This window comes from Spea bombifrons, chromosome 9 (assembly GCF_027358695.1).
Source record: "Spea bombifrons isolate aSpeBom1 chromosome 9, aSpeBom1.2.pri, whole genome shotgun sequence".
In the NCBI taxonomy this organism is placed as follows: domain Eukaryota; kingdom Metazoa; phylum Chordata; class Amphibia; order Anura; family Pelobatidae; genus Spea; species Spea bombifrons.
Genome location: NC_071095.1, coordinates 39,114,543 through 39,121,687, shown reverse-complemented (window position 1 = coordinate 39,121,687; position 7,145 = coordinate 39,114,543).

Genomic DNA, 7,145 nt, shown 5'->3' with positions numbered 1-7,145 from the left:
TATGTTTTTAACACATTGTAACGTACCATTGTGGACATGACTCTTTCATTCTCATCTTGTTACGACAGAAAGGCCCAATACAGAAATACAAACTGAATCGCATGAAACTGTAATCATTCTTTGAAAGTTGCCTGAGCTCTGGTTACAAATTGATATCCTTCCCACCTGTCTGGAAGTACCTCCTTCATCCTTTGTTTCCAAGCACGAAAACTGCAGGGGTTCACATATTTAAAAATATAACTTAAAGTGACTTTGAGGTCACTGGCATTAAATAGATCATGTGTAAAAGAAGGTCTCAAAGTGGGTACAGGATTAAGATGTTGGAAATTAGTCAGGATGGTCTTGTATTTGGTGTTCCTGTAAGAGCTACCTATCACAATATTTGGATCAGCAAGATTTGCACAAAGCAAATACTGCAATAACATCCAGTGACATCTGTATGGCAGTCATAGTCTTTACCCACTAAAATAGTTATGCATCTTTAACACTGACAATAATGTTTGCTAAACTGTTTGATCTACAACATATTGGATATTATTCAAGTATTATCTGGCAGGTTTAGATCCGTGTGCAATGAAACAAAACATTGATAAATCTCTCAAGGCTGTTTCCTGTTTTCCTTTCTTGTTGTCATTTGAGTGTAAAACTTTTCAGACTGTGAATTGATGACCTAGATAAGTGAAACCAGGAAGTTGCTTTGGGTAGAAACATGATATGGATATGATTTATTACTATACTCTTTAATGTTATGCACCAGTGTTTAAATTAATTGTATTTAATACTCCCTTATTCAAGCCTCCCTCATGTTTATTTATAGTATCGATTTTATTTGTACCCAAATAACATCCGTAATGGCCAAATACAAAGGATTTCCAGGGTAATAATTAATACATTTCTTAGTGAAACATGTTACCTTATAAATACTTATGATGTATGACCACTTAAAATATACATATCAGCTTGACACAAGGCTGTCAGACTTTGTAATCATGCTACACTTTTTTGTTTTTCCAGTCAATTAAAGACTCATGCAACTTAAATTAATATGCAATGTGTCATACCAATGTCTTGGTGCATCTGCTGCCCTTATGCCGAGTGTCTGCACAGTAGGCTTACTAAGACTACTGACTGATATCCTCTGATATAAGAGTCCCTTGCTGGCAATCCTTAATAGAAACTGGAACGTTTGTACAGCTTATCTGAATTTCAAAATTGTACATTAACAGTGAAGAACAATATATGAAATACATTTCTGTTCTTAGGATCTGAATGATTAGTTAATAAAGTACTAAATGTGCCTCTTTGGGAGCCAAAACCTTCTTTTGTCCCCCAATGACCCCCTTTTCTAAAAGCTCAGAATCTTGGCTTGGTGCAGGTAAGTCCACCCAGTATCCAATATACTCATTGGATACTTACACTCACACAACACGCAAAAAACTCACTCTAACTACTGTTGCATGGTCATGTAACATCATGTTTTAGGACCCTGTCGTGCTCCCTCCTGGGCTGGCTCTGTTTCAAGAATTTGGATTTGCCCAGGGTATTAATGTATCAGTGTTCTGCAGCTCTAAAATTCCTAAAAATAGTTTATGAATTAAATCGCAGAATTAAAATACATTCCTCTTATTCTTTATTCCTTATTCTGTTATACAAGTAGGTCATATAAACTAGACGCTGACTAGATGCAAATGAGCCAAAAATGATTTGCACAAGTTTGTTTTTAGCCCATTTATTTTCAGGCAACAAATTGCATTCTCTACCCATTTTTCTGAAATTCAGGGGCATTTTTAATTCGAGTGCCCACATTCACTCACTCTATCACTCTCTAAATATTTCCCTACGTTCTCTGTCGACCACTTCTGCATCTCCTTCAACTTTTATCTTCTCTTGAACTCAGGGCAATATGATGGCGCTTTCGGTGATGTCCTCTCTCCCGAACGGAGGGTTATGAGGAGGTGCCACCACCCGTGCCACCATTTTGGTTGAAAATCCCACCGGGTTATGTCGACGAAGATATGGATGAAGATAGGAGATTGAAGACAGCAGATTGAAGATAGAAGAGAAGGGAGAAGGTAGAAGATGATGTAGAAAAAGAAGCAGAAGTGGAAGTGGTCGGCAGAGAAGGTATTTAAAGAGCATGAGAGAATGAATGAGAATGAAAGTGTGAGAGAATCACAGCGTGATTGAATGTGGGCCCACATCTTTCACTTCTTGTTTGTTCAATTCCTGGAGGGTCTTGCCTCATTTTTGTGACTTCTTATGAATCGCCAAATTTACCAAAATCCAGCAAATTTGCAATTAGTAGGAATCAGAATGCAAAAGTCTAAATTACTTGAACACAATAGTTCACTGATATTATATCTTATTGCTATAAAATGACTGATTCAGTTGCCCTAATTTAAATGGGCCAGGAATTTTGTGGGACAGAAAAAACAATGAGCTATAACAGGATTATCCTGTGCACCAAGCATGTCCTTGTTAACCCCTTAAGGACAATAGGGGTTTTTACTCGTAGTATATTGTGGGACAATGGCTCTTTTAACGTTTTTCAGTGTTACTGTTTAGCTGTGATTTTCTTCTCTCTCATTTCATGCTCCCACACATATTATATATTGTTTTTTTCAGGACAAACAGGGCTTTCTTTAGATACCATTCATTTTATCATATCATCTAATTTACTATAAAAAAAATGATAAAATATGGGGATTTTTTGTTAAAAAATTACTTTTTCTCACTTTTTAAACAGAAAACTTTTACTCATCTGCAAAAACTAATGAAAAAACCTACTAAATAGATTCTACTATTTGTCCTGAGTTTAGAAATACCCAATGTTTTTATGTTTTTTTGCTTTTTTCTGCACGTTATGGGGCAATAAGTACAGGTAGCGTTTTGCCATTTCAAAAACTTTTTTTCCAAATCTGGTAATTCTTCCCCCCATGTGCCATTTCGGGTATCTTTGAAGCCGGCCAATGCAATTTACCCCATCAAATCATATATTTTTAAAAACTAGACACCCCAAGGTATTTGAAATGCTGGTATTTTAACCCTTTCAATGCACTAATTTTACCACTACCCTTTGTGAAACTTTATGGTAGTAATTCTTTTTGTATTTTTTTCACACATGTTGTACTTCAGGTATAAATTTATCGCTCCTGGTGTATGTCCGTGTCACACAACACCCCAATATGTGTTCAGTAACATCTCCTGAGCGCAGCGATACCCCCCATGCATGGGTTTGTTGGGTTATTTGGGAGGTAAAAGGCCGCCTTTGTGAGGTGTGTATTTTTTTGCCATTTAGACATCTGCCCCATGTCCCATATTTGGGACATCTTTGAACCCGGCCAATTCAATTTACCCCATCAAATCATATATTTTTTAATACTAGACACCCTATGGGCATTTGTAATGCCAATATTTTAACTCTTTCCATAATGGAATTTTTGTAAAGATAAAAAATTTTAGGACTTGCTTATTAAAAACTTTTTTTTTTTTTTTTGGTGACAATGGGTATTTTTACATGTTACCATATTTTTGACATTTTTTTAATTTTTAATTGTAATTTTTTTTTTATTTTTTTTTTTTTTTTTTTTTTACTAGTCACTCTCGTTAGTGAGCTGGGCTCCATTGACCTTGCATGGTTGGATGCAGTACCTGCATTCAACCTGCAGGAGGAGCTCGAGAGTTCTCAAGAGGGTCTGGATTGACCCTCTGTGAACTCATATCTATTGTTAATGCCATCCTGTGAATGACGGCAACGTCATTCACAGGATGGCACTTGTGGTTGCTCCTCGGAGCAATCACAAGGCGATCGGGGGTCGGGGGGTAGTGTTGCTACATGCCTCGATACTGAGGCATGTCAGTAACACAGTTTATGCTTAGGAAGCGATTCCGATCGCTTCCTAAGCAGCTTTAGCCGGGCGCCGCCGCGATCATTGATGATCGGTGCGGCGGCGGCCATTTTTCTTCCGGGGAGGGCTGCCGAGGGCTGCCCTCCCCGGATCCACGGTCAGCCTCACTTGTGAGGCTTCCGTGGATGCTGCAAAGCCGCCGATCGCGGCGAAAACGCCGCGATCGCGGCGATGCAGCTATTTAACGGCAGCCCGTACATGTACGGGCATTGTCGTTAACCCGTTGCACGGCAACCCCGTACATGTACGGGGATTGTCGTTAAGGGGTTAAATCTGCCAACGACTGCACTTTTGTTGAACTCCTGGAGTTTCGAAAGGGTTATTCATCTAGAGTATGAAGATAATGCCTCTATAATGTCTTAAAGCTATTTAAATTTCTGATAGGAATAAAATATGTTATACATCAGGGCTGCTGATTCTATGTAAATGTATTTTTTCACTTTAACATACTGTAATAAAGTATTTACTGCAATGTATCAAACATTGCTATCCACCAAAGACACCAAACATCAAGTACCCATCTCAAGACATTAATCTGAAACAATAAAAAGAAAAAGGGGGTTAAGTCAAATCCTTTTATTTATTATAGCCTCACATGATCCTCCCCTTCCTCTCTTCTCCATAATCCACACTAGACCGAACCCTGGGCACTGTCTATACTAATGATATTATATGACTAGCCAAGTAGCCCTTTCATTGAGTTTAAATACTAAGTTCATATCTAGATTCTACAGCCCAAAATCACTATTCTGAACCTTTAAGGCTTTATTCGTATGGAGTCGAGCAGGAATATGCCCATCTCCAGAAAAGGAAAGTTGGGGGTGGAGCTTCCACTGTGGCCCTACCACTTTGGATCACCTGTCAGTGTCCATATGACAAGGGGAAGCACAAGATAGCACAGGGAAAAAATGGTCTTTTGGTCATTTACTATATGGGTCAACATTGTTAGACTTTGATTTGTTAATTTGTGTCACAGACGTAATTATATATCGGACTTCTTCTAAATATCCTCTCACTGTAAATATCTGTGGAAAATATAGGAAAACATGCACAAAAAAACTAAATCAAAGCCTTTTTGTATGTGAACATTTCCTCCGTGTACAAGAAGAAAAGGGTGTGTATGATAAGCTGATAACTAAACATCTGCTGAGTAGTTAAGAAAAGTTAAGAAAACATATTTCCCTTCCAGACTGGGCTGCCCAGGCCAGCGCATAGTTTCTGCTGAATAAGTTGTTCTATTGCTAAAATAAAAAACAGGCTTTTGAACCGACTATACGCTGTCTGTGGCTTTTTGGTTTGGGCAATTTTTCAAATAGTCATAAACACATGGAATAAAAAAACTTGTTTAAAAAAAAAATTAAATGCTCATGTAGAAGTCACACACGCACCCAAAAATGTATATTTTTTAGAACAGCTTGTTAAAAGATTTTGTATTGTATTAATTTAATTTAAACAGATTAACATTATTAAAAAATAAAAAAGGAAATACATATATATGTTTTAAATTGTTAACAGCCTTTCTTTGTAACAATCTGTCTAAAACAAAGACGAAGATTTTGGTGACATTTGAGAATATGAGATATTTAATTCACTTGGGGATACATTCATTAAACCTGGTGTCTTATCATGCAAGACCAACTTGAATTTGGTAAAAAAAATGCTCTTCTTGCTTTATTTATATAGATGGTTGAAATGGTGTTGACTGGGTCCAAAACCTGGCTTGACCATTGGAAAATCCAGTTGGAACTAGGGCAACCAGGTATTTCCTTTTTTTAGCAAAAGTCCTAGAAAAAGTTAACGTCTAAGCTGGTAGAACTATTAAGACACCTAAAAACTGCAAGTATTCCAGATTACAGTAGGTTCAAGGACACTACACTACATTTTAAATCACACAATAACCAAAAATCCTATGATACATACCATTAATGGCACAACAGGGAATTCTCCTAGAAAAACAGGCATGTTGCATTTTTTTTCCATATGCAGGTTACGTCTGCACGTCAAATTAACTACAGAACAGTGTTTGTTTCCAAGGGACGGAAAGTGTACTAGAGAGATTGAGATATGCAGCGTATAAGAGAAAGCCTTGTCTTGTAGAGATGTATTACATTTCACCATCTTCAGGCAATAAATTTTAAATGGCAACTAAATTTTTATGTGTAGCATCTAGCCCTCATTAACACCGTTTGAATGGTTGCATATTCCCCCTGGTACTTGCTCCAAGCCAAACTAAATATTTTGGTTCCTAGTTACTCTTCTTATAAACTTGATACATAAAAGAAAGAGCTTTTATGAATACTGATTTTACTTTTTTCTCTAGTGAATTTCTTAATGGTAAAAGCATTCAGACGGACACCAAGTAACTTATATAAGTGGCAAAAAAGGTAAGATGTCATTTTTTCTTAGTAGTTATAATGCAAACACTTTTCTTGTAGAAGCTGGTTAAGATCATGACGTTACTCTTCACACGTAAAATTTTGTGCAAAGTGGGAAGTCTGATATTTTATTCAATATTATTTTTCTGCATATTGGGGTCAATTTTATAAGGACTATTTTTTCAACAATAAAATCAGTGAATACATTCTTACTTTATATAGAAGTTCAAAATAAGACATCTGTCTCCTCCTCATCGTTCTTCTACCTAAATACACTATGCAGTGGCTAATTAGCTTAGCTTACTGACTTTCATCTTGTCATACCCCCAACAGTTAAGGTGTCCAGATTGGGAGGTGACCATCCACCAGTCTCATCCGAATAGTCACCTTGCGACACTAGTGTGTGTTTGAGCTCCAATGGATGTCTATGCTGCTTGATTTTTCACTCTCTGGGCTGGTTAGTGGAAATCAGACAATCTCTCCAAGCTGTCCATGCAAAAGCAGGAGAAGGGGACAGCTACCTAGGAGGGTATGATAGTGCCTAATAATCAGGGTTGTCCTGTGAAAACCAGGACTGCTGGGAGTTATGTCTTGTGTATATGGGAGTGTAGCCCTATGACATGCCCTACATCACACATCTGCTGGATTTAAATTTTGAAAGTTACCAGACGCGCATACCAGGTGAACTTTCGGGAATTTGGGATGCGCGTAGCTTCTCCGGTTCTCCTGGTCAACTCCCGAATCCTCTGGGTTGTGGGAGTGGGGTCCTGACATGCCCCACCCATTTCCCCTTTAAATGGGGGTTTCCCACAATGTCATCAGGACCGCCCATTGATGTTAGCGGGAATGCTCCCAACATCAG